The following is a 27,003-nucleotide window of genomic DNA, read 5'->3' on the forward strand; positions in this document are numbered from 1 at the left end:
CCTGCCTGGGCCGGATGTAAACACGGAGGGCGGCGAGGGTGCGGCCCGGCTGAGCCTGGCGGGCGGGTGCGTGGGGGGCTGCGGTGCGCCCCGTCTCTCGGCGCCACCCCCGGCCCGGGACGGCGTCCGGCCGGAGTCCGAGCGGGATGTCCCCAAGGCCACGGCGCCCGGTGCGTGGCCTGGAGCCAGGGCTTAGGCCGCGGGTGAGGCATGTGGCCGCCGCGGTTCCTGCTGCGCGTGCGTCGTCGGGGCGTCCGGTCGCTCGGCTGATACCCGAGCACCTTCCGCGCCCTCTGCGCACCCCCCGTCCCCCGCAACCGGTTCTGACCCCGGGGTTCCCGCGCAGGCGTCTCCAGCTTCAACCTGCCGGTTGTCTGTCAGCCTCGGGGCCAGGTCCCCGCTCCCTCTCCTGGCCTTGGCCTTCAAGGCTTCCATGCACTCCCTCACCCCCCAGGACCTCCCCTCGCAGCCTCTGTCCTTCCCACTTCCGGGCCTGGCGGCTTGTCCCCTCCTCGGGACACTGGAGCTGCTCATCCCTCCTGAGCACTGAGTCTCAGTGGCCACTTAGCCAACGCACGCCTGTTCTGGGAGTCGCTCTCCATGTCCCTGTCCCACCGCTGGTCCCTCACGGTACTTTGTTCCCTGTTTCTCAGCCCGCCCGGTGAGTCTGTCCCCTGCTGTGCCCCTCATCGCTTGGCCCGGTGCCTGGAGGAAGGGGACTGTGAGATTGTGTTTATGAACGAATGATTGGAAACGTGCACGACCAGGCCCTTGCGGAGCTTGCAGGCCAGTGAAAGAGGCAGGTATTGAAACATGGTCAGTTGAGATTACCTGCTGTGCTCACCTTGAGGAAGAAGTGAGTACCAGAGGTCTCCTGAGCACCCCCACCCAGGCCCTTCCTACTTGACAGCCTCAGTCTTGTCCCTGCCTTCTTGAGGTTAGAGCTAGAGCGTGCATCTTCTCGAAGGGCGTGCCTTGTGTCACCCCCAGAGGTCCTGTCTGACCAATTCATGACCTCCCAGGCACTCTGAGGCCAAGGGTGATGAGCTGCAAGGGCGGGGATGTCTTATGTGAGCACGGACCCAGGCTCCTGAACTCCCAATCCTGCACCCGTTACTAATAACAATGACAGCTATAAAGTATCTCTAAAATGGCAGCTTTGGGCTCAGTCTTTCAAAGGGTCGTCTCACTTAAACTTCACAGTGATCCTATTATGTTGATACCATGATTATCCTAGTCATAGATGGCAGCTGTCTACTTGCTAGGGCCATTGTTAGGGTTAAGTGAGATAATGCAGGTGCATCAGTGCAGTCCCTGGCACATAGTAAATGCTCAATAAGTGAATTATTACAACAGTGATAGACAAGACAGAATTTTCCTTAACAGTTACAGCCATGTATACTCCCACCAGCAAAAAACAAGAGTTCCAGGCGCCCCATATCCTAGCTGACATGTTCATCAATAAGAGAATAAATAAATTTTCATCAATAGGATAAATAAATTCTGTTATATTTCTTTAATGGAATACTATACTACAGCAAAAAGATGAACTAGTGAAATATGCAGCAACATGAATGAATCTCACACACATTGTTGAGCACAAGAAGCCAGACACACTTATTTAAAGTTTCCATGTATTTGAAGGTTAAGAAAAAGCAAAGTTATAGTGACAGCAGTCAGAATAATCGTTACCTGTGGGGTTAGGGGTCATGACCAGGAGGGTACCCAGAGAACCTGGGTATTAGACGTGTTTTATGTCTTGATCTGGTGGTTATGTAGCTGTGTGTGTACATAAAAATTCATTGAGCTATACACTTATGATTTGTGTACTTTACTGAATGTATCTTTTACTTCAATAAAAAGTAAAAGAATTATTTTCTCAAAAAAACATTCAAAAGAAAGCAAAGCAAGTCACAATCCCTGCCTACTTGGGAGCTTCCCGTGTGGAGGGGAGGCAGTCGTACAGACTGGCAGTTGCAGTGTAGAGTGATAATGGCTGGGATGGGCTGTGAATTCATGTGTGGAGGGGTGTGTCCCACCTCACCTTGGGGGACAGGAAGGCTGCATGGAGGAAGCAGCCTCTAAGCCAGGAGGATGAATAAGTCGAGCAGAGGCAGCAGAAAAGCTGTGTCTGAGACAGTGGAAACAGCTTGCCCAGTCCTTCCTTGGAGAAGACAGGATTCCATCAGAGGTGGTGGACCAGCTGCTGTGGGAGGAGGGTAGCACCTTCCTTTTGCCTTGAGACTGGGAAATTCCCCAACCTCTCTGTGCCTCAGTTTCCTCATCTGTAAAATGGGCATGATTCCAACTGTCCTCACCCCAGAATGTTGCTGTGATGTGTTGATACCCTTAACGCATTTACAGGAGTATCTGGCACAGAGTAAGTGCTCAGTGTGTGTTAATTATTATTATTCATAAAGAAATTTGAGGGGTACTTGCGTAGCTTCATGCAAGGTCCGGGCCCTGGTGGTGGAGGTGTAAGGACAGGGGCCAGGATATAAAGGTTAAGGAGAAGTAAGTGCATGAGCACTGCAATGGGGAAGTCCTTCCCAGACGGATTCTTTAACATGGGATCCTCCTAGACAGCCCTCAGGGACCTGGGAAGCTGCCTGCTGACGGCGCAGGCTCACCGGTGGGCCTGTGTGTGCTTCCCTGGGCAGCTGGTGCATAACTTTTACCGGCTCCCTGCTGCCGGGGAGGGTTGATCGGGGAAGGTGTGGGCAGTGGCCGAGAGTGGAGCTGCCTGAGGCTTTGCTTTCAGGCCAACCTGGACAGCCGTGGCTGCCTGGGGGAGTGAGTGGAGGAGCCACGTGGGAACAGGAACTGGCCAAGCGGGCTGTGCCAGGGTGGGCTTTGAGGTAGGCAGGATGAGTGGAACCAGGCTACCACATTGAGTGACTGCAGCACAGCAGCAGGGAATCCAGGTGTGGGGAAGCTCCAGGGCTTGGCTCCTGTCTTCCCTCAGCCGGGGAAGTCTGCACAGGCCGGCCAGGCCAGCCAGAGTCACGGGCCCAATCCGTGCTCCCCCGGGCTCGGATACTACTCAGACCGAGCCCACACTGCTGCGCATCAACCCCAAGGTGGGAGGCTGGCAAACCAACAGGTGGTCCTTGCCCTAGCCTAACCCCCTCGTACACTGGGGAGCACGTTCCATGCGCACTTCTTTAGACAGAAGGCTGTGATCAATTATAAGTTCCAGGGACAATTACACTTAAATTGGCCTTTAAACTCAGTATGTGACAGAGCAATGATGGCAGCTGTCATTTGTGGATCCTGTGCTGAGCTTGGGCTTGCAAGGAGCGGAGACTAATGTGAAGACCCTTCCGGGAGCTGGAGTGTGTGATGAGGTGGGGGGTGAGCGGGTAGAAATACAGCAACAGGCAACCCCCCCCCCCAGTGTGGTCTGAGACACAGAGCGCTTTGTTCTGTGTCTGACCACCACAGCCCCAGCTTTACTGTAAATCTCGTTTTGGGTTTTCTGAAGACAGGCACAGCTGCACGGCAGAGCAGGGCAGGGCGAGAGAAGGCCCCAGCCTCTCCCTTCTGGTCAGGGACCAAAGTTCTTCAAGCTCCACTCTCTGCCGTTTAATGGGAGGAGGCTTGGCCAATCAGAACACCACGTTCCTGGCTGTGTGATTGGTTCAGGCACAGGCACATGACCCAAGCTGGGCCAATGACCATCCTCAGGAGTTGCTAAGCTGCCTGGAAGTGGGCCTGGAGCCAAGGCCATGGTGCCACACAAGTTGACCTTGGGAGGGAAGTCCTTCCTGGGGAGCAGAGCCGAAGGGGAGGGAGGCAGATGTCTCATCTGTTGAGGCCCTGGAGCCAGTCAAACCCAAGACTGGATTACCAGAAACCTTCCAGATACTGGAGCCAATTAATTATCTTCCTGTATTTATTTAGCCAGTTAGGATTGGGTTGCCGTGACTTGCAGCCAAGAGTCACAGGTGTCACAAGTGAGTCAAAGGGTGAGGAACTGTCAGGCTTCCTCCAGCGCAGCACAGGCCCATTTGTGCCCACCGGTGAGCCCCCTGGTGTTGCCCAGACCCACGTGGGCCTCTCTGTCGGGTCCGTAGATCCCCTGGCACACAGTTCTGGGCATGCCAGGCCTGGGCATGGGAGTGGGCATCAGGGTCATTGTCTCAGTTCCCTGGCAGCACCCCTCAGTTACATAGGAATTCTCTTATGAACCAGCCTGGCAGCCTCAGGGGGGCCCCGTATGCCTGCCCAGGGTCAAGCACGAGTGGGGTGGGTGGGCGTGGCCCTGCCCTCCAAGGAGCTCCCGGGAGCACCTCAGGCACTCTGCGCACGCCAACTAAGCAGGACTCACGCAGAGCACCCCTGGACAGAGGTCACAAACCGATGCTGGCAGCCCGTGGAGTATTAGTGAAAATTTGCATTCCTGTATATGCGAGGGTGTCTGGCTCACGGAACAGCGGGATGATTTGGCAAAGTTGAGCCCACATTTGTGCAGAGCAATGGCAAGAGGCTGCCCTTTTTGGGTGGAGCAGCTTCACCCTCTGTCTGTACTCCCGTAGCTATCAGCCTGGTCTGCGTAGTTGTCTGACCTTGAGACCCCACCTAGGGATTCAGAGCTGACCCAGAGCCTGCATATTAGAGTCCTAGAGGAGGGAGCATTGGGATTAAGTAAGCAGAAGAGGAGGAGGAAGAAGGCATTGAGGAGGGGTTGGGGTGGGAGCATCGCAGGAGTAGAGGCCTGAGCCTTTCCCAGAGCCCCACACAGGTCCGGGACGGCCAGGTTTGCCGAATGGATAAGTGCCTGGATGAACAGGTGGGGCAAAGCTGAGAGCTGCAGAAATCCTGTTCCCCACGGCAGTAGGCAGCCAAGGAGGCCGGGTGCGTGGCATCAGGGGCACATTCTTTTGCTGCTAGTAGGGATACAAAGGAGACTCCACACTGGAGGCCAGGGCTCCACACCGCCCACCTTCCTGCCCCCTCTTCTCCTGTGCTCTGAGAGCCCCTCCACCTTCAACCTTCCACTGCAAAGTATATTTCCCACTTAAATCTATTTATTTTAAAAGGAAAGCCAATGGTCCCTACCCTAAATGGAAAACCAGCCTCACCGGCCACAAAGGGAAGAGAAGTATCACGGTGTTTGTGACTAAAGACAGAGCAGCGCGAGCAGAGGTTGCTGCCTGCCCAAGCTGTGAGCCTGAGGCCTGGTCTCTTTCTGTTTGGTGGAGGAGGTGGCTGTGTGATGCCACTTACACAGTCCCCAGCACAGTCAGATTCAGAGCCAGAAAGCTGAGTGGTGGGCCCAGGGCAGGGGAGTGGGGAGTTGCTGTTGAATGGTCCAGAGTTTCAGTTTTGCAAGATGAAAGTAGTTCCGTGGATGGATGAGCGCACTTGATGTGGCCAAAGTGTGCAGCTAAAAATGGTTAAGATGGCAAATTTTATGTTCTGTATATTTCACCACAGTTTTTTAAAAAGGAGACAAGCAAATATTAGAGAGGTGTTCACTTCTCGGCTTCAAACTGAGACTTTCTCCTTGATTAAGCAGAACATTTGAATGAGAATTTAAAAAGGAACAACTCACAGCGTGATGTGACATTATCTCAAATTAATACATGAAGTTGCGTCCATTGCCAGGGAAGGATAAATGACGGGTGGGGTGGAGGCAGCCAGAGGAGGGGCAGCCCCTCCGAAATGAGGCTCTTGCAGGGGGGCGTCCTGTCTGGGGTGGGGGGCTCGGGAGTGGCTGTGGTGGGCAGCGAGTGCCTGCGGTGCCGTCCCCGTGCTAAAGAGAAGTACTTGGGTCCCAGCTCCGGCTGTCTCCCTGTGACCTGGGAAGTCACTTCCTCCCCGAGCACCTTGGCTGTCTCCTCTGGCCAAGGGGCTGATGAGCGGGTGGATGTGAGACTGAGGGGAGGGGCTGTGTGGGAGAGCACCTTGGGGGGTTCAGTGTGCTGGTCTCAGGGTGGCGGGTGGCTGTGTTTTCAGGGTCTGCTTCTTGGCACCCCCCAGGGAGTTCATTCCTAGGTTCACTCTGGACTTCAACTTTTGGTGGTGGTTGGAGGGGGGATCAATGAGCTCAGCCCCTGTGTGTGGGGACAGCTGATCAAGTTCCCCGTCTCACGTCTTTTGTGATGCTGGAGAACAGGGACATGGGTTATGGTGCCGTTGTGCTGGGCCCCCCAGGTGCCCTGCACGCAGTCCATGCTCAGTAAGCGGTGAATGGTCACAGGGATGACTTCTGTCCTAGGGGCGTGAAGTCCGAACCAAGCATCCTGGCCCCAGATGCTCACCCCCACTGGAGGAGAAAAGGAGCCCACTGGTTTTCACAAAACGGCAAGAGAAACGCAGGGGAGCAAAGCACCTAGCGGCAGGCGTCCCTGATGCAGCTCAGGAAAAGGAGAGGGACGGGAAGTGAAGTCAAGGAAACTGTCTTTGTCAAGGTCACTACCATGGTCTGAATGTTTGTGTCGCTCCCAAAATTCGTATGTTTGAAAACCAAATCCCCAGTGTGACGGTGTTAGGAGGTGAAGCCTTTGAGAGGCAATTAGTGCCCTCATAAAAGGGGGCCAAGAGAGCTTCCTCCTCCATCCTGTCACGTGAGAACGCAGGGAGAGGAAGGCCACGTGTGAACTAGGAAGTGGCCCCCACCAGACACCAAATCTGCTGGCACCTTGACCTTGGACTTCCCCGCCTCCGGAACTGGGAGAAGTAAATTTCCGATGCCTATGAGCCACCCAGCCTGTGGTATTACAGCAGCCCAGATGGGTGAAGGCAGTCACCAGTGCCCTCCATCTCGCCCTCTGTGCCCACCATGAAGGGCACACACCAGGACGGGTGTCACCGCCCTCTCAGGAGTGTTGGGTGTGGTGGCCCACCCCTTCTTCTTGAAAACACCTCTCATCTTGGCTTCAGTGAGAACACACTTCCTGACTTGCTTTCCCGTCCAGTCCCCCAATGCGCCTTCTCAGTGCCTTGGCTCCTCCTCATCTGTTTAGGGGGTGGAATTCTGCAGAACTCTCCCTCCCACAGGCCCTGCTGTGTCCCGCCGGAGCCTCCGCCCGCCTACTTGACCTCTCCACCACCGGCTCCCAGGCATCTCCAGCATAAAACATGCCCAAAGGTAAGCTCTGAATTTCCCCACCCCTGCCTCACTCGCTTCTCCCCGTCCCAGGAAATGGCCCCACCGTTCACACAGTTGCTCAAATCCCAAACCTTTCCTTCGTCCCTGCGTCACACACGTCAGCAAGCTCCCTGCCCGCCGCTGTGTCCCTTCTGTTTCCTTCTCCTCCTCTCTGCCCCTGTCCTGGACCACGGCCCCGTCTGCCTCCCAGACAGCCGCACGTCCCCTGAACTGCTTCCCTACCTTCGGAGTCTCTTCCCCATCACTGTGCCTTTGTCACCTGTCACCAAGCAGCTAGAGTTGTCTCTTTTAGAAGGAAATCCCATCAAATCTGCCCTTCTTAAAGCCATCTGACAGCTTCCCACCAATGGCAGAATAATGTCACTTCTCTTATCGGGGAGCACCAGGCCCTGCCTGGCTGGGCACCTGCTATAGCACGCCTGGCCCTGGGTCCCCGTCCCCACAGCTCCTGCACTTCCCTTTTCTCTGACATGTGGCGCCTTTTGCTTCTTCGGTGTGTTTGCACCTGTTCTCAACCCCTCTCCGCCTCCCCGGCCTTCGCAGTCACTGGCTCTTTGGGCTGCGGTGGCCACGCTCGCACGGGCCTCTCCTGGCCACGCAGAGTCACGCTGTCTGCACCTCACGGCCGTTGCTTTCACACTTCTCACCGGTTTCCTCCCAGCATCTCGTTTTGGTTTTGTTTTCTTAATTATAAGAATTCTCAAACATACGCGAGTCGGAGATGATAGTATTAATATAATAAACCCTCATATACTTTTCCTACAGATTGAACAATAAAAAGTTCGTCATATCTGCTTCATCGAGTCGGGGCTTTTTTTCTCAGCTGGAGTATTCTAAGACCGATCCCGAACATGATGGCATCTCACTCTTACGCACTCGGGTGCGTGTCTCTGAGAGGCGTTTTCTCACGTAACCGCGGTGCCGGCAGCGGGCCTGACATAGTGAGCTGTCACCGTGGCGGTGGCTGTTACCCAGTCTGAGGTCCGCTCTCCCAGTTGTCGCAAACGTGCCTTGAACGGTCCCCCTTGAGTCACAGCGCAGACAGGCCCCACGCGCCGCGTCTGGCCACCGTACCCTTTGTCTTGTTCTCTCTCGACGGCTCCTCTTCTGCACGTTTGCTGCAGAACCAGGTCAGTCCCTTGTGGAACCATTTTGCCTTCCGCCTTTGTCCGTTTGCCTTTCCACGGAGCCGTTCCACCCCTTCCCGTCTTCCCTGCAACCCCTGCAGACGGAGCAAGCTCTAGGACACACACCTGCCTGTCGGTGATGCTGTGTGTTCCTCTGTCATTGCCTCCAGGGCCCGGGGCTTTCCGGCCGTCCTACCCTCATGAGTGACAGTGGGGTCAGGTGGAGAGCAGCGGCCTCATCCTTCCATGGAAAAGTTCCCATCAGCCTCTCGCCTAATACTTTCATCCAGTGGCCGTTGTTTCCTGAATCAGTTATTGATTAGGGTTTGCAGAAAGGTGTGCATTTTCTATTTCCTGCATTTCTTCCCCACTACAGGCACACTGGGGGGGCGGGGGGCAGCCCATCCTGATGCAGGCCACGAGGTGTGCACGGTCTGTGCAGAACTTGGAAACAACCACACGACAGACTGCGAGTCTTCTGCTTTTCTTCATTACGGTGCCCTCGTGATTCTAAACTACGTCAGTAATGAAATCCTCCCCCCACGAGAGCAGAGAGCCCCTGCTTCCCGCCTCCCCCCCCCCCCCCCCCGCCTTTGTGCACCACTGTTTATTCACCGGAGTCTTCTGGAAAGAAATTTTCCATATCAATCAGGGCTATTTGGTTGCCTTGAAAAACAGCTCATATAGTGAAATAAACACTTCCTTCTTTTAATTAAGCTCCATATTTTTATTCTTCACAGCACCTGAGACGTTTTGTAATTGGACATTTGTTTACTTGTTTGGGGCCCTTCTCCCAGCAGAAGGGAGCCACAGAGGCCCGTGGGGGGCGCTGCAGGTCTCAGACCTTCCAGTGAAGGACAGTGAACGGAGGGCAGGCAGGCGGCGTCCCGCAGAACATTCCTGGGGGAAGCCCCAGAGGAGGGGAGGGCTGGCAGGTATGTCGGGGGCAGAGCCTGCCGTGGGGGGGAGCGTCGAGGCCCCCCTCCCCCACCGCCTCCCCTGCCCGTACCCCCTGGCGCGACCCGCGGGAGGCACGCACAGTCCCCAGACTTGGCCGCCTCACTCCCCTTCTCTCTCTAATTGCTCTGTTTTCCTTCCACTTCACAAGCGGGTTGGCTGGTGACACTGAAGTCTGTTTTATATACATATAGAGAGTTAGCAAACACAAAATGTGTGGCGAGCTATGTTCCATCTTTATGCTATTAACACACAAAAGCAAGAGAGCTCCAAGTTAGAGCATCTGCAATTCAGCCCAGTGTGCAGCAAGCCATATGGCACAAATGCGAAAGGGAAGACAGCAGAAGCTCGGCACCCGCCTTCGTCTGAAGGGCTCCCTTGCAGGCGCGGGACACAGGCTCCTCTCGCCCGCCTGTCTCGCCGGGGCTGGACGGCTTTCCGCTTCCACTCATCACTCGTCTGTCTGTCGGGTGGTCCCGGGACTCCGGGCGCATGCTGCGGACTGCTCCTGTCAGAGGCGGAGGCAGACTCCTGTCCTCGGGTGGCTTGTGCGTCTGTCCATCTTCATCTGTCAGCATCAGATTCAGGGCCCGGCTCAAATGCCACGTCCTGCAGGTGGCCGTGTCTCTCGACCCTCTTCCGAGTGTCCTGGCAGTGTGTCTGCCCCTCGCCTGGACACTGGACTCGTGTTCCAGGCGGTCTGGCCTGTGACTTCTGGTCCTAACAGATGCTGAGTGCTCACCTCTGCCTTTTTTGTTAATTTGGTCAGAATTATTTTGGTTGCCGGTAATAGAATCTGGATCAAACTGACCCAAGGAGAGGGGGGATATATTGGCATGTTACCAAAAGTCTGGGGGCTTCAGGTACAGCTGGGTCCAGGGCCCAAGTCGTCAGGGCTGTGCCCACTTCTTGGTCCCACCGTCTGGCAGGCTGTCCCCCGGTGGTGGCAAAGATGGCCAGATCAACGCTCCCACCGCTGGGTCGGTGCTTGCCCAGGGGTGACCAGGCTTCCATCACGGGCTTCCCTTAGGACTGAGGTGTTGCTGTGGACCAGGAGTGGGGCAAGGGGGTGCTTCCGGGGAAGGCATGAATACTGTCCCGGCAAAATAGCAGGAACCCCCTGGAGGTAACCCTCCCCAGCTCCTTCTTTCCTCTCAGCCTCCCACTCAGGGGTCTGCAGGTCCTATCCACCTCCCTCCTGGGTCCTCACACTCGTCCCTGACCCACCAGGGACTGAGGATCCCTCCCTGGAGCACCGTGAGCTTCCTGATGCCTTGCTCCCATCCCACACGGCCCACTGTTTTCCCTTTCCTCCGCAGCAGCCAGAGGGTCTTCCTAAAACATGATTAGGAATGCATGGATTACATCCTGCTTAAACCCTCGATGGCTCCCCACTGCCCTGGATGAAGCCCTTGGTGACCTGGCCCTGTGCCCCCTCCAGCCCTGTCTCCCTCTGGTTCTTCCTCCCCTTGGGACTTATGCTCCTCAAACCACCTAGGGGGCCTGTGACTCTCTGGAATGCCCTTTCCCAGCTTGTTTGACCGGCAAGCTCTTCCTCTTCAACCCGGAGCTCAGGCATCACCACCTCCAGGAAGGCCTCTAGGACTTCCCCGATCAGTTAAGAGCGCCCTCTGCTGGGCACCCACAGCTGTTTGCACCCCACCCCCACCCCCCACTTCTTGAGCCAGGCCCAGTGGGGATCATACTCTGGCCCCCGCTTGCCCCTCGGGTCCACGTCCCCATGAGTCCAGCCTGGAGCTACTAGCAGGAAACGTGACTGCTGGGAGGCTCGGCTGAGGGTCCCACATGGTGAGGGCAGAGCTTCCAAGAAGCGGGGATGCCTGAACTGGGCCCGAGGGGCTGCTGTCATCACATTTTCTAGCGAGTATGTGGTTTTTGTACACTCAGGGGCGGCCGGTTTACTGTCTCCTCCTCTCTGCCCCATTAACCCAAGGGTGACATACAGCAGCTGTCCCCCGTGAACATGGACTCCTGGGGCAAGGCCCTTGTTTACTGCAGCAGCCCAGAGCCTGGAGCAGGTGCTCAGATGGATGGATGAATGAATGAAGGATTAAACAGAGCAAGTCAGGAGGCTTTGTCAGGTCCAGGCTGGGTGGACTGACCCACCTCACACTGTGACCAGGAAGAAAGCACCTTACTTTGCTTTCCTTTTTTTATAAGAATTATTAACTTTAATGACAGAAGCATGCACGCATACATCCTTATTGTGAAAAGATGAATTCGAGCATTAGGGACGGGCCAGAGCCCCTCTGTCCCCAGCTGCAGGGCCCCTCTCAGCCCAGGGTGGGCACGGTTGGTGGTGTGGCGTGTTCTCTCCACATTTTACATGTTTAAGTACAGCAGGACGTCGGCATGTGTGCGTGGTGCACACTCATGTGGATGTGTCCAATCACAGTGTGTGGCATCGTTGTGTGAGATCAAAGAAATCAGTGGGGTCACATTGTGTGCGTGTGTGTGTGTGTGTGTGTGTGTGTGTGTGTGCGCGCGCGCGCGCGCGCCTCACTTTATTTTAAACTGACTTTCGTGTTCAGGAATACTATTTCCTGGAGAACATTCTCGTTGCTTTTCATTGCTGCCGTTGTAGCCTGAGGTTCCACAGCTTCTTTAGCGACTGCCTGCTGCTGTCGGTTTAGTATGTTCCCAAATATTTGTTCCCACAGAGAGAGCTTCCATGCATGTTCTTGGGCCACTTCCTTGTGTGCCCACATCACTGCCGGGTCACTCATGGTGTGACCGTCACTTTCCTGATGGCATAGAAAGTGGTAGACCTTATGACGGAAAGAAAGGCCCAGAACCTACCAGCTCTCAGAACTTCAGTGTCTGTGAGGCCCCGAAGGAGCAAGCCCCGGTGAGCCAGAGCTGCCCTGGCTGAGTTTCGGGGTCTGGGCCCACCTCCCGGAGGAGGGGTGCTCTGAGGAGCTTCCCCAGCCCCTCCCACGTGCGCGGGAACGGGGGCAGGGCACGGAGGCATGTTGGCAGCCCTGGTCCTGCCTCGTGGGGCTCCCAGTCCAGTGGACGCATCGAGCAAGCTGCCCACCACCTGTTTGTGTCAGTGCTGGGCTGGAGGCCTGCGGCGGGGACTGGGTGGGGTGGCTGCCAACTGGGCCAACCACGGGTGACTTCTATGGGAGCAAGAACCAGGCGTGTGAGGGGTTGACACGAGGCTGCTGCTGCAGGCCTGGCGCTGGGCTCTCCCAGCCCAGCCCGCGTGCCCCCTGGGCCGCTCAGCCCGAGCCCTGCGCCCTGCTCTGCCCCGCCCGCCTTGATCCAGCGCCGGGAAGCATCCCTAATGCCGGCGGGCACCACAGTCTGCAGCTCCTCGGGCAAGCTCGGCACAGGTGCCAACTGTGACTTCACTCTCCCAGCTTCCGTTTCCAGAGTTTGGCACCTGCAAGGCCCCCATTAGAGTCGTGCCAACAGGCGGGGGCTGCGGCTGTGTGTGTGCCCCCGCACGCAAGCCCACGTGCCCGCCTGCCGGTGCTTGTGTGAAACCACGAGGGAAATTTCCAGCACAAAGACCATATGCCTGAGAGGGGGAGAATTGCTCAGCAAACTTCAGAAGCGATCAAAATGTCCTTTCCATAAAGTCCCGGCTTAAAAAATGTTAGCAGGTGCATGTACAATAGCGAGTCAGTTGGGATGGATTACTATAGAATACCATTTCCGCTCGTTACAGATTATGAATTCAGAGCATAATTTTCTGTAAATTGTCATTCTTGTCTGGTGAGGGAAGCTAATTTTTTTCCTCACATGGAGAAAAGAACCCACCACTATCCTGGGCCCCTGCTCCTTGGAACAGCACCTGCAGGAGCCCCCGCATCCCTTGGGGCTGCCAGGGTGGGCCGGGCTGGTTCTCCCAGAGCACCCTGGCCTGTGGCATCATTGCCAGAGTGAGCAGGGGGGACCTCAGGGACAGGAGAAAGAGCCCTGATCATGGGTGCTGGGCTTGTTCTGGAAGATGGGTGAATAGGGTGGGTTTTGTGCGGTGGAGCTGAGGTGTGGGTGGCCAGGAGAGGCGGGGATTCATTGTCAAGGCTTTGGAGGCTGTGCCCGTTATTAATTCACTCACACATTCATTCATTCAACAAATGTTTATAGAGCACACACCGTGTGGGGCCCTCTTCCAGGCACTGGGGTCACAGCGATGCCAAGGCCTTCCCTTCCAGCGGGAGGAGAAGGAAATGAAGGGGAGAAGCTGAGGTGGCTGCAAAGGGCGAGGAGAGGCTGGCTGGGAAAGGGCCCCAGGGGAAGTGACTGGGGCTGAGCCTGGAGGAGGAGGAGGAGCCGGCCGGGCCCTGCGGCGCCAGCGCCAGCATTCCTGCGCGGTGAGTGTTCCGCAGCAGCAGCCGGGCTCATCCTGCAAGGAGAGAAAAGGCCAGGGAGTGCAGGGGCCAGGCTGGGGCTGCCGCACACAGAGCCAACGTGCCTGAGGCTCCACCGGATGTTTCTGAGCAAGGGAGAGAGAGGACTGGTTTCTGCCAGAAGCTCCCAGCTGCTGGGTGGAGAATGACAGTAGGAGGTGCCGGCAGGACAGGGACATCAGGCCAGGAGGTCTGCCCCTGCCTCAAGGTCTGAGACCACAGGGTTTCCCACCTGCACCCTCACCCTCCACCGCCCCTCACTGGACCAGGCCTCTGGTCCCTGACATCTGCTCCCAGGGCACCCTCAGGGGAGGGTGGTAGTGTCATGCCAGCTGCCACCTCTTCTCCCAGTTGGACTAAGGAAGGGCAGCCCCTCCAGAGATGCTGGAGCTACTTTCTCTATTATGATGTCAGGAGGGTCTGAGACAGGAGAAAGCTGGAACTTAGTCCAGTCTGGGACCCATTTCATCAGGATTCATTCAGATGCAAGTGAGAAACCGGAGTCAACTGGCTCACGTGAACTCTGAAATAACATCAACAAGTGACTGGCTCTTGCTACTGAAAAGTCCAGGGACTTCAGATATGGCTGGATCCAGGGGCTTAAATGATACTGATGGGAATCTTTCATTCTTAGCCTCTGCAGTCCTCTGCTTTGGCTTCATGCTCAGGCAGATGATCCCCAAGTGGTGGTAGAGATGCCATTAGCAGCTCCAGACTTAACCTCCTGTCAGCCAGAGAGTCCTTTGCACAAATGAGATTCTTTATGGAAGCCCAGGAGGTAAGCCAGACCCAGGGGAGCCGCTTTGCCTGGACCCGGGGGAGGCATCTTCTGCCTGCTGCTTCCTCCCGGCTGGACTCGGCAGGTAGCCACTGAGGCGTCTCAGACCTGGAGCCTGCACCTGCAGTCCCTACCCCCCCCAGAACAGCACCTTTCTGCTCCGTCCCTTCCCAGCTGTGGTGAGGGCCCAGGCCAGGGTAGCCTGGCACTGTACTCATGCCCTGCAAGGAAGCCCTGCCTGAAGGTGGCCCTGGGAACAAGACACAGTCCTGCTTCACTGGGGACAAGATCCCGCCACGGCCCCACACGGCAGAGGGCTTCCATCTGGGGAGGGTCATGCATGCACTGCCCCATGCAGCACTCACCCAGGGCTCCCTCCGGCCTCCGCCTCTGACATGCCCAGAAACCACTGCGCTCTCTGGGGCCAAACCAGCGCACTCATGGAGAGTGAGGCTCGGGGACAGATGGCCCGAGTTGCTAGCTGTGTGATATTGGACAAGTTTCTTAACCTCTCTGTGCCTCAGTATACTCACCTGCAAAGTGGGCATAGTAATAGCAGCCTCTTGAGAGGACTAATCGAAGCAATGCAGAGGGCGCCTGGCATGTAGCAGGTGCTCCACACACCTTAGCTTTCGGCGGCTCTCAGGATGGAGAGACTGCAGACCCAGCGCCACACGTGTGCAGCCGGGGTGGTTTGGTTTCAAAGTCATTTTTTATCTGCTGCTCAGCTCAGGCTGCGTAACGTGTTGAGCTGCAGGGTGCATAGGCCAGGGGTCTAGGGCTCGGGCCTTCCAGGGGCCGGCTGGGTGTCCTGGCTTTGGCACTTCTGCACGCTGGGCCCCGAGAGTCCCGGCTGTGGAACAAGTGAGCTGGGCCAGGCCTCAGGGCAGCAGGATTGTCTGAGGTCCTGGGGTTCAGTTGGGGTCACACCTGGTGTCCTGGCTCTGTCCCTCCCCCACCGCTGAGCTCCAGGCTCCTTTGCCATGACACAGGCACTGAATAAGGAGTGCAGAGGCCCACAGCAGGGCGGCCACCAAGGGAGGGGACAGCCCCCACCTTTCTCCTGGAGCGTTTGGACTCCGGGGAGATGGTGCTCAGGTGGTGCCTTCAGGGGAGCTGCCTTCTCCTCCCCATCTGCGAAATGGGAAGGACACCTCCCTTACCAGCCCTCGGGTGCTGCAGGGAATCGCACGTCGTGCGTTCTGAGCGTAATTGGAAAGGGCATCGGGGACAGCGAAGGTGTTATTACCATCATTACTGGCCATAAAATACTTGACAAATGATTGCGGAGTCTGCAGGCGAGGACGAATCTTCATTCCTGGGGAGAGATTTTAGGGCTGTTTTAAGGGTCTTTTGGAACCACAAACCCCAGCAGCGGGAGCGGGCTCTGTGGAAGCCTTCAGGAGCGGACATGCCGGTTGGGAAGTCTTGATTACCTTACATCTGCTTTTATGGAAACTTCTGGGAGCGGCCGAGGGGAACGGAACTATAAACAGCGCAGCCGGTGTGGCCTCCTCACAGATTGCTGATGGGGGATGGCCTGGCGGCCCCCACGCCGCACACGGATCGGGCTCTCGGTCGGCGATGGGTTATTGAATGGCAGGTGTGCACAGAGAGCAGGATCGAGCCACAGAAGAGGAATCAGGGTTTTATGCCCCTCAGTTCTGCACAGTTAAAGGAAATATCCCCGTTAAGTAAGAATTAATTGGCTCCTGTAATTGGTGTGTGGCGGCGCTGCCTCTGGTCTCTCGGTGGGCTGGGGGGCCGGAGTCAGAGGCAGGCCCATCAGGCTGCAGGGCCCCTGTGGCTCCGAGCGGGGTGGGAGTTGTGCAGGCCCACGCCGCTGACGAATTGCTTCCTGTTGTGCCAGGAGGTGCCTGCTTCCGTGCTCACTCCCGGTAGGAGTGCAGGTCTGCGTGCAGCAGGATTGCAGAGAGGCCTGCCCGGCTCCCCGCCTCCCACCTGGTGGCCCCTCTTCCATTTGCATCTTGTTGCTGCAGGGGGCTGAGTCCCGGGCGGGCACTGTGGGGTGTACACACACACACACACACACACACACACACACATTTCAGCTTCAGCTCCAGAGAAGAGGCCTCAAGTCTTCCCAGCACTGTCCTGACATCCAGTTCAGGCCACTACGTGCAGCTGTGAGTGTTGTGCACTGCACAAACCCATCCTGCATGCATTTGCCACGCCAGGCACCTTTGGGACTGGGCCAGCCCTGAAGAGCACCTCTTCCCGAGGGCACTCTGCCAGCCAGCAGAGACCTGGTTCTGTTTTCTGACCCCTGAACTCACTCAGCCACATCCTGGTATACCCCCTGCCCTAAACACCCCCCAGGGCCTGTGTCCTCAGCGTCCGTCCTGTGGTGGCACCCTTCTCTCTGTGCATCCAAGTGGCGGCTCTTCTCCAAAGCCCATGCAAATGCCACCTCCTCCTCCAAGCCCCCAAGGCTGCAGTGAACCCCTGGACTTAGCCTGTTGCCCCTACCTTCCTTCTGGAAATAGGACCCTCCACATGCACATGCATGCTCCTCCCCTCCCCAACTCCAGCCCTCGCATGGGGCTGGTGGAGGCCGCCATCCTCCCCACTGCCCCACCCATCCCTGCAGCAGTCGACTGGGGCCAGGGTGCAGGACTGTAGCTGGGCCACTCGGAGCCGTCCCTGGGCTGCTCTGAACCAGACAGCTAGAAGAGGGGATTTGACCTTTTTGTGAGAAATAAGGGGGTGGGAGCCCCCAGGGGCACTGCTGCCTTCCCACCGTGCGGAGGCCAGCCTTGGAGAACGGAGGCTGTGCAGAGGACACACCGCCCTGCTGCCTCGCGCTGATCCCTGGCCCGGAAACATCCCTCTGCGGAGACCCCGTCATTAGCCAGGCTCCTGGGTGAAGCATCACCCATCAAGGCTCAGCGAGTGGCACTTACCTGAGGATGGTGGCAGCCCGGGGGTCCTGGGGGGTGCGAGGAGAGCATAGGTGAAAAGGTGTAGAAGGGGGTGACCCCACAGGCACGGCCCCCTCCCATCCCCCCCAGATGGCCCACCGCAGCCCCCAGCTTGCCCTCCTGCCCTTCAGATGGGCATGGGCACAGCAAACCATTGGAAAGTGCCCCTGGGAATCTTGAGAATTCCCCGGCCTGTGGTCAGCCCTTCTCTCAGCCGTCCTTGCAGGGCCAGGGCCAGCTGGGACGCAGGCTGAGGCGCAGGAGATCCGTCCTTGAGCCCTCTGAGACCGCTGGCGGGGGCTGGGGGCTGCCCCTGACACTCCTGAGACAGCCAAGGCTTGAGGCAGGGAGTCCTCCGCCCCTGTGTGCTCTGGTCCATTTCTGGGGAGGGAGTGGCCAGAGCCGTTGGTGATGCCCTTGCTGTAGGTGCCCAGAGAACGCCTGAGAAGCACAGGGTTCAAGCGACGGCTCCGCCACTTACCGCTGCGTGAGCTCATGAACTCACTTCTCAAGGTCCCCGTGACGACTGGGCAGGGTTGTCAGGATGAGACAAGCTGATGAGGGAGCCCCCGGCACACACCCATCCCCTCCCAGTGTGGAAAGCCGTCCTCGCAACTTTGAGGCCATTCATGTCCAGATTGACTATGGGATGGTCATGTGATGCAAGCTAGGGCCAACAAGGGCTTTTATTAGCACTATCGGTGTGTAATTGCGGTTGTGTTCAGTGTTGCCATGGAGGGTGGGTGTGACGACTGCAAGCCACAGGTCAGGGGACAGAGGCATGTCAGGGAAGGAGCTTTGAGCCGGGACCTGAGGGATGTGAGGAGTTACCCGGGAGAAGGTGTAAGGGGGAGTGGAAAGGGTTCCAGACAGCAGACAGCAGCATGTGCAAAGGCCCTGCGGCAGGTGTGAGCACATTCTAGTAACCAAAGGCCAGTGTGGCTGGGGTAAAGGGCATGGGGGGTGGCCACAAGGAAAGGCTGAGGGGCAGGGGGTCTAGACTCTTTGAGGCCATGTAAGAGGGATCGCTGGGAAGTCCCTGAACGTTTAAAGTGTGTGTGTGTTCGGGGAGGGGGCAGGATGGGGTTTGCATTTTGTTGGTTCCCTGTGGCTTCCATGTGGAGAGTCCTCTAAATTCAGACTTCCAGGGGTGGGCTAAGACTTTAGTGGCCAAGGGTTGTTCCAGGAGATGCCTGACCACCCTCCAAGAACTGCAGTTCCCCGTGCCGAGAGCTGCTTAGACCCCCTGGGTGCAAGGGGATTTCATCCGAGGAGAGGAGGAAGGCTTCAGCCTGTGCCCGCAATAGTGGTGGCAGACACGTGTCAGTTCTGGACACATTCCCTGTATTAGTTTGCTACGGTGCCATAAGAAATTTTCACAAACTTGGTGGCCTTAACACAACAGTTATTTGTTCTCTCGTACTTCTGGAGGCTATGATTCTGCAATCAGGGTGCCGGCTCCCCTTGCAGCTTCAAGGGGAGAAGACTTCCTTGCCTCTCCTGGCTTGTGGGGGTTCTGGGCAGTCCTCGTGCCCCTTGGCTTATAGCTGCAGCACCCCAGTTTCTGCCTCCTCTTCGCATGGCCTTCTCCCCTGTTTGTGGCTCTCTTTGTCTCCACCCAAATCTCCCTCTGCTTATAAGGACACCAGTCATTGGATTTAGGTACCACCCTGATCAAATGTGACCTCATCTCAACTTGATTACGTCTGCAAAGACCCTATTTCCAAATAACATCATGCTCACAGGTCCTGGGGGTAGGACTTCCATATATCTTTGGGGTGACACAATTCAACCCAGAACATTTCCCATCCCAGAGGCCTTCCCTATGGTCCAGGGAGGAGGCAGCGTCTGCCTCAGGGTTAACAGAGTGAAGTCGTTATTGCCATAGAAACCTAACTGAGCAGAATCTAGTGAAATTGACAATGCACTTACCTGTGAGGCACCATTTGCTGCCCTTGTTGCCCGCATGGAGAAACCCCCTCCTGCACATGTGAGGGGCACCAAGGGCAGGCAGAGGGGACAGATTCCGGGACCCCCTTCTGCAGGGCAGGAGCCAGGCCCATGCCTCCCGGCCCGGAGAGCGTATTGTCAGCCGAAGAGAGCAAGGCACGGACCCGTGTGAGGTGGTTCTGTGCCTCTAGACGTTTCCTACGGGCGCACCCACACCTGAGAAAGCACGTGACGCTGTGGGACCAGGGCTGGGAGGGACGTCTGCAAGGCACCAGCCTTGGGATGAGAGGAAGGGAGAGGCTTTTAGCTTTACCTATGATGTTTTTATTTTTCTACATGGAGAAAGTCTTCGTAAATAATTTTTTTTTAAAATCATAATCTCCACCAGTTGCAGGAGACTTCTAGCCAGGACTGGTCTCTCCTTTTATCTCTTATACCCTGGGGATCCAGGAACAGCACTGAGGTGCAGGCTGCCCCGCCATGGAGTCCTGGGCCAGACGCATGGATGAGGGGCCCCCCAAGAGGAATTGGAGGGGCCCAGCCAGCCACGTGTCTACACAAAGCTACCTGGAGGGTGGCCCCATTTTTTTCACCAGAGCAAACCTGATCTTGCAGCTCTGGTGTTCCGACCCCTGAGCAGAGGTGACCTGGGGGCGGAGGAGCAGGGACTGTAGCTTGTTTCAGGAAAGGGGGTCCGCTTGTTTTGGCTTTGGAGCACCCATAGTGTAGAGAGATCCCTGCAAGCTATTGCTCAGGAACATTCTAATTGTCATCTGCTGGACTTGAATCCTTGGACAAGACGTACAGAGCTATGTGAGGCCAGCCCATCTGCGTGTGATTTATGCTGGCCATGAAGCCCTGGGAGGGAGCCCAGTGTTCCTGGAGAGTTTTCTCACTGCCAGAACTTTTCCATTAAAAGAAAATGAACGAGGTCTAAGCTGACATGAAGGGGTGGTGGGAGCTGTGCCCTTCCTGGTGGAGGAGGCAAAGGTCCTTGGAGCTGCACCCTGTGCCCTGGGTCCCCTGGGAAGAGGGTGCACAGCCTGAGTTGTTCCTTCAGTAGCCACGGGGCTGGGATCTGGGGGGACGGTGGCAAGGAAAAGGAAGGAGTGAGCAGGGGTGGGAGGAAGACACAGCTCACCGAGCCTGCACCCAGGAAGAGGAGCAGAGGTGACTGGAGTCACCTGGAGGCGAGTGGACCATGCAGTGGTGCTGACAGCGGGCAGGGCTGGCCAGCCCTGGAGGGGACCTGGCTTGCTTTGGGCGGCTGCCCTGAGGAAATGCCCAGCCTCGTCCCTGCGGGAGATATGTCATGAACATCAAACATGTCAATGTAAGTTCTTGTGACTTCAATGCTTGTCCTTCTGCAATATGGAAAAAGGATGGGATCGATATTTGAATCAAGAATGCCACATCCTCTGACTTCACCTGGCTAACATCCAACCTAGTTGTAGAAAACACAGGGAAAGGTAGCTCCTTGGGCACTCCTTTAACCGGACCTCTGACCAACCGGCAATTTGACGTATCCACAGCACCGTGGAGCTCCTGGGTGCTCTGAACGGCCGGCAGGCATTCAGAGTTCTGTGCATATTCACTCATCTAAGCTCACGTCACTGGTGTTTTTTGCAAACCGGCCATGCAATCTGGTTCCTGTGGGGACCGTATTAACAGGGCGGCTGCTGTTACCTAAACATCATGTCCCCTGCAGAGCCACCACTGCAGGGACACATTTGCAGGGAGGGTGGTTATGAAGTTACCAGCACTGCAAGATTACGGATCATGGCTGGTTACTTGAAGGGACCTTAGCTTGGATCTTGTTTGACAAATGAAGACGTACATTGATTAAGCTGTGACAAGTTAATTGATCCAACTGTAAATAAGAATCAAGAATATTGACGAGACCGGGCGCGGTGGCTCACGCCTGTAATCCCAGCACTCTGGGAGGCCGAGGCAGGAGGATCACTCGAGGTCAGGAGTTTGAGACCAGCCTGAGTGAGACCCTGTCTCTACTAAAAATAGAAAGAAATTGGCTGGACAGCTAAAAATATACATACAGAAAAAAATTAGCCAGGCATGGTGGAGCGAGCCTGTAGTCCCAGCTACTCCGGAGGCTGAGGCAGTAGGATCGTTTAAGCCCAGGAGTTTGAGGTTGCTGTGAGCTAGGCTGATGCCACGGCACTCACTCTAGCCCGGGCAACAGAGTGAGACTCTGTCTCAAAAATATTGACTAAAACCAGCTCAATACTCCTCACACCCAGTTAAAATGGATAGGGGCGTGGGTGTGTGAGGGGTCCGTGTGTGTGAGGGGGACCGTGTGTGTGTGTGTGTGTGTGAGGGTCTGTGTGTGTGAGGGTCCGTGTGTGTGTGAGGGTCCGTGTGTGGGGGGGGTCCGTGTGTGTGAGGGTCCGTGTGTGGGGGTCTGTGTGTGTGGGGGGGGTCCGTGTGTGAGGGGTCCGTGTGTGTGTGAGGGTCCGTCTGTGTGAGGGTCCGTGTGGGGGGGGGGTCCGTGTGTGTGAGGGTCCGTGTGTGTGAGGGTCCGTGTGTGTGGGGGTCCATGTGTGGGGGGGGTCCGTGTGTGTGAGGGGTCCGTGTGTGTGAGGGTCCGTGTGTGGGGGGGTCCGTGTGTGTGGGGGTCCGTGTGTGTGAGGGTCCGTGTGTGTGAGGGTCCGTGTGGGGGGGGGGTCCGTGTGTGTGAGGGGTCCGTGTGTGTGAGGGTCCGTGTGTGTGAGGGGTCCGTGTGTGTGTGAGGGGTCCGTGTGTGTGAGGGTCCGTGTGTGTGCGGGGGTCCATGTGTGTGAGGGTCCGTGTGTGTGAGGGTCCGTGTGTGTGAGGGTCCGTGTGTGTGAGGGGTCCGTGTGTGTGAGGGGTCCGTGTGTGTGAGGGTCCGTGTGTGGGGGGGTCCGTGTGTGTGAGGGGTCCGTGTGTGTGAGGGTCCGTGTGTGTGAGGGTCCGTGTGTGGGGGGGTCCGTGTGTGTGAGGGGTCCGTGTGTGTGAGGGTCCGTGTGTGTGCGGGGGTCCATGTGTGGGGGGGTCTGTGTGTGTGAGGGGTCCGTGTGTGTGAGGGTCCGTGTGTGTGAGGGTCCGTGTGTGTGAGGGGTCCGTGTGTGTGAGGGTCCGTGTGTGGGGGGGTCCGTGTGTGTGAGGGGTCCGTGTGTGTGAGGGTCCGTGTGTGTGCGGGGGTCCATGTGGGGGGGGTCCGTGTGTGTGAGGGGTCCGTGTGTGTGAGGGTCCGTGTGTGTGTGGGGGGTCCATGTGGGGGGGGTCCGTGTGTGTGGGGATCCATGTGTGGGGGGCTCCGTGTGGGGGGATCCGTGTGTGTGGGGATCCATGTGTGTGAGGGTCCGTGTGGGGGGGGGGTCCGTGTGTCGGGGGGTCCGTGTGTGTGAGGGTCTGTATGTGGGGTGGTCCGTGTGTGTGAGGGTCCATGTGTGGGGGGGTCCGTGAGTGTGAGGGTCCGTGTGTGTGAGGGTCCGTGTGTGTGAGGGGTCCGTGTGTGTGAGGGTCCGTGTGTGTGAGGGGTCCGTGTGTGTGAGGGGTCCGTGTGTGGGGGGGGTCCGTGTGTGTGAGGGGTCCGTGTGTGTGAGGGTCCGTGTGTGTGAGGGGTCCGTGTGTGGGGGGGTCCGTGTGTGTGAGGGGTCCGTGTGTGTGAGGGTCCGTGTGTATGAGGGTCCGTGTCGGGGGTGGTCCGTGTGTGTGAGGGTCCGTGTGTGGGGGGGTCCGTGTGTGTGAGGGTCCGTATGTGGGGTGGTCCGTGTGTGTGAGGGTCCGTGTGTGTGAGCGTCCGTGTGTGTGAGGGTCCGTGTGTGTGAGGGTCCGTGTGTGTGGGGTGTCCGTGTGTGTGTGGGGTCTGTGTGTGGGGGGGTCCATGTGTGTGGGGTGTCCGTGTGTGGGGGTGTCCGTGTGTGTGAGGGTCCGTGTGTGTGGGGTGTCCGTGTGTGGGGGTGTCCGTGTGTGTGAGGGTCCGTGTGTGTGAGGGTCCGTGTGTGGGGGGGGTCCGTGTGTGTGAGGGGTCCGTGTGTGTGAGGGTCCGTGTGTGTGAGGGTCCGTGTGTGGGGGGGTCCGTGTGTGTGAGGGGTCCGTGTGTGTCAGGGTCCGTGTGTGTGAGGGTCCGTGTGTGGGGGGGTCCGTGTGTGTGAGGGGTCCGTGTGTGTGAGGGTCCGTGTGTGTGAGGGGTCCGTGTGTGCGGGGGGTCCGTGTGTGGGGGGGTCCGTGTGTGTGAGGGGTCCGTGTGTGTGAGGGTCCGTGTGTGTGAGGGTCCGTGTGTGTGTGGGGTCTGTGTGTGTGGGGGTCCGTGTGTGCGGGGGGTCCGTGTGTGGGGGATCCATGTGCGGGGGGTCCGTGTGTGGGGGTCCGGGGGGTCCATGTGGGGGGCTCCATGTGGGGGGATCTGTGTTTGGGGGGGTGCACATGGGGCACTGCAGGCCCAGAGCCTCAGGGTCCAACCCAGCGCCCGCTCCCCTCAGTGAGGTCCTGCGAGGTCCTGAGGGAACCACCGTGGATCTGGGGCCTGAGCACCCGAGTCCCTCAGGCTCTCCCTGCTCTGAGCTCCCCCAGCGCCCCAGGAAGCGGGAGCTCAGACACCAGCACGCACAGATCGTGCGCCTGGTCTGCAGTCCCAGTGCACTTGCTTTAGGTCCTGTGGGCCTTGGCCAGCTACGCACCATGTCTGAGCCTCAGTTTACCTATCTGTAGTGTGAGGCTAGTGCTCCCTGGCCTGCCCACCTCCAAGGGCTGTTTTGGGTCCCCAGGGCTACAGTGCCTGAGAAAGCATCTTAAAATAGCCCTGTGCTGTACGCGGAGAGGAGAGGCTCCTCGGGCGTGCGCTTAGGAGAACTCTGTCTGCTCCCGTTGCCAACCCAGAAGGCGACCTCTAAGCTTTTCTCATCCTGCTTTCCTAATTTTCCCAAACATCAGGCAGAGAGGGGAAAAGCTGCATTTTCAAATGCAAATTTTTCTCTGAGCCACAGAAGCTTTAGAACCACCAGATGAAGTATAGAAAGTATTTGACAATTTCTTTAAGAATCTTTCATTCTCTGGGTTAGAATATTATGCGCGAGTGAATGTATGTGTTGTGTGTTTTTTTAATCCTGCTCTCATGAGCAGCAGGTAGCAAAATGTTGATCTTTAATGTGTTAGTAAAACAGCATACATTTGAATATTGGCTTTTTCTGCCATCTGTACCAGTTGACACTGTTTTTCATACCAGCTTATTGCATTTCTTGTACACACATACTTTTGGGTGTCTCTGTTGATTTATGCTATAGTTGCTCTGGTATTTGTGTTAAAATAGCATTTTGAAACTTATAAAATATTGCTATTTATTCCTTCCTTGAGACTTTGCCACTTGACAAGTTCTGCAGCAGTGTATATTTCCCAGGGACTAAGTTTTCGGGGAAAGTGGGCTGGGGGCACATGAGCCCAGAGTGGCCTGGGCTGGGCCTGGCTGGGCACCCTGGGGGTGTGCCCTGTGCTCCCCGTGGGGCAGACCTGCGGACTCTCCAGGGCTACCTTTAACCCCTAAATGAGACAGATAAAGATGACATCGTGGTTAGTCATAAAGCTAAATTTGCTTGGTTTAAAGACCTGCCATTTTTTCTTTGATTCTGTCTTTCTTCCCCTTTTGACATCAAGATTTTCTTTGGTGAACTGAAGGGAATCTTGGATGATGGGCTATTTTTTCTCTCAAATAGCTTTCTTTGGCAAAAGCATGAGCTAGTGTCCCTGTGCTGGTTCCCAGTGGGTCTGGAGGGTAGTTTTAAGCATCTACAAAATCCTCAAATCTGGGGGCCCCCTCTGCTGGGTCTGTGCCCAGGGGGTCCGTGCACCCCTGGGGTGGCGCTTTGCCGTGGCGGCTCCTGCAGCCGGCGGGTGCATGGATGAGGCGTTCTGCCACTCTAAAAAAATCTGTGCAAACTGCCACAGATGGGTGGAAGAGCCAATATTCAAATTAGAGGCTGTTTTGCTAACACGTTAAAGATTAACGTGTTTTTACTGGCTGCCGCACACTGTAGCGAGATGAGTTCTCTTTCTTTAGAAAGAAAGAAAGAAAGAGGCAGAGGCAGCCTGTTAGGGCCAGTGCTGGGGGTGCTGGGCCCCCAGCTGCCCCTCGCGCTCTGGGGGTTCTGAACTGCAGCCCTGTCTGCAGCTCTGAAGCCCTGGCCCTGCTGCCCAGAGACGCTCGGCCTGCTCTGGGCCTTCACCAGCCTGTGCCTCCCTCTTTCTGGCTGGCAGGTTCTGGTCCCCTTTTATTAATATTAAGGCTCAGCCCAAGTATGAGGAGGAGGAGGAGGGGGACTGAGGTTTATTACCTGCTGCATCCACGCTAAACCTCCTCCTGAGAGAGGCACTCCAACCGCCCCTGTTTACAGAAGAGGAAACAGGCACAGAGAGGTTAAGCAACCTGCCCAGGGCCACACAGCTGGGAAGTGGGGTTCGAGTCCAGGCAGAAGGGGTCCTGAGTCAGTCTCTAACTCCTTCCGCCAGGCTCAGCCCTATTGCCTCCAGCCAACAGGACCCCCTTCCCTGGCCCCCCACTTTTGCCTGCACCCACGCTCTTGCCTCCCTGTCCATGCTCAGCCCAGGCCTAGGGACAGGGTGGGGGCCTGTGGGTCTTCTCGGGTTGAAATGGGGCTGTGTGTGAGGGATCTAGTTTTTATTTTTGCAAAGTGAGGCACAAGGCAGGGACCTAGCCGGGGGTTTAACACACAGGATGGAGGGCAGAGAGCTTGGCCAACAGCACCGACAGCTCCCGTCGGGCCGCTGTGTGTGGTGCTGGTGACGGTGGCAGTGGCTGTCCGGAGGCCCAGGGTCAGTCCAGCTGTTTTCTTCTTGACGAAGTGTCACCCGGCTCCCTGGACCGGGGACTCCCCGGCCGCCCGCCACCCTCCGCGGGAGCCCGGCCCGCGCCCTCTGCTGGTCGGTGGCGGCAACGCAGCAGCCTCGGGCCGCCGCGAACGGCACCGCGCCAGGCGGGAAGGGCCTGGGAGAGGAGGGCGCTGGGCCGGCGGACACTTGCCCCTCTCGCTCCCGGGGCCCAGGCTGCCCACTGAGGAGCGAAGCCTGTGACGAGCGCATCCTCCTTTCCCGCTGCGTGTTCCGGGCCGCCCCTCGCAGGGCCCGCAGGGGCTCACAGCACGGGCAGGCTGGACAAAGGGGGACGGGAAAGGCAACGGCGGGCAGCAGAGCGCTGTGGCTCCCCCGCTCCGCACCCGCTAGCCAGGCCCTGCCACTCCCCCTGTGCATGTGGGGGCCTCAGTTTCCTTATCTGTGAAATGGCCCACATGCTGGTCTCAGAGGTCACTGCATTGTGGGTCGGCGCTCAGACTCCAGTGGAGCCCCCTCCCTAGGGTGGTCCTGGCAGTGTCAAGGCTGCTCGGACAATGACAGTCCACCATAGGCACAGGCGGGCAGAGGGGGCCGTGTGAGCACCCATGTGGCCCAAGTGAGGATGCAGACGGAAGGCAGCCTGGAACTCCACAGAGCACTCGCCCCGGAGCCCCGAGCCCCAGCCCTAAGATCTCATGGTGCCCCAATATCTCCTTCCAATACGCTGTGACAGTCATCCTTGGTAGCTCTTTGCCCAGGATGGGCCTCTGGTCCTAGACTGTAAGCACCCCCTGCCCCCAGCGAGCCCGCACACAGTTGGGGTTCAAGAAATTTCCACCAGCTGAGTGATGAAGGTGGGGGTGGGATCCCAAAAGTCATCCCAGCCAAGCCCCTGCCCACAGGACTCATGGGCCCCTTGCAGGGT

General features: G+C 57.4%; 1 protein-coding gene across 9 annotated transcripts in view; it reads left to right on the plus strand.

Annotated features, from left to right (window-relative positions):
- C19H19orf12 (chromosome 19 C19orf12 homolog) overlaps window positions 1-27,003 on the plus strand; it is a 57,479-nt gene that overhangs the window by 180 nt on the left and 30,296 nt on the right. The window contains exons 1-3 of one of the 9 annotated variants that reach the window (XR_006730081.1): window positions 15-803; window positions 7,006-7,096; window positions 7,883-8,818. The exons of 1 other annotated variant lie outside the window; for it this stretch is intronic. The gene's annotated coding sequence lies outside the window, so the exon portion shown is untranslated. 7 more of the 9 variants (XR_006730080.1, XR_006730082.1, XM_045531782.1 and 4 more) reach the window with 7 other exon arrangements.

Source organism: Lemur catta, chromosome 19 (genome assembly GCF_020740605.2).
Source record: "Lemur catta isolate mLemCat1 chromosome 19, mLemCat1.pri, whole genome shotgun sequence".
Lineage (NCBI taxonomy): Eukaryota > Metazoa > Chordata > Mammalia > Primates > Lemuridae > Lemur > Lemur catta.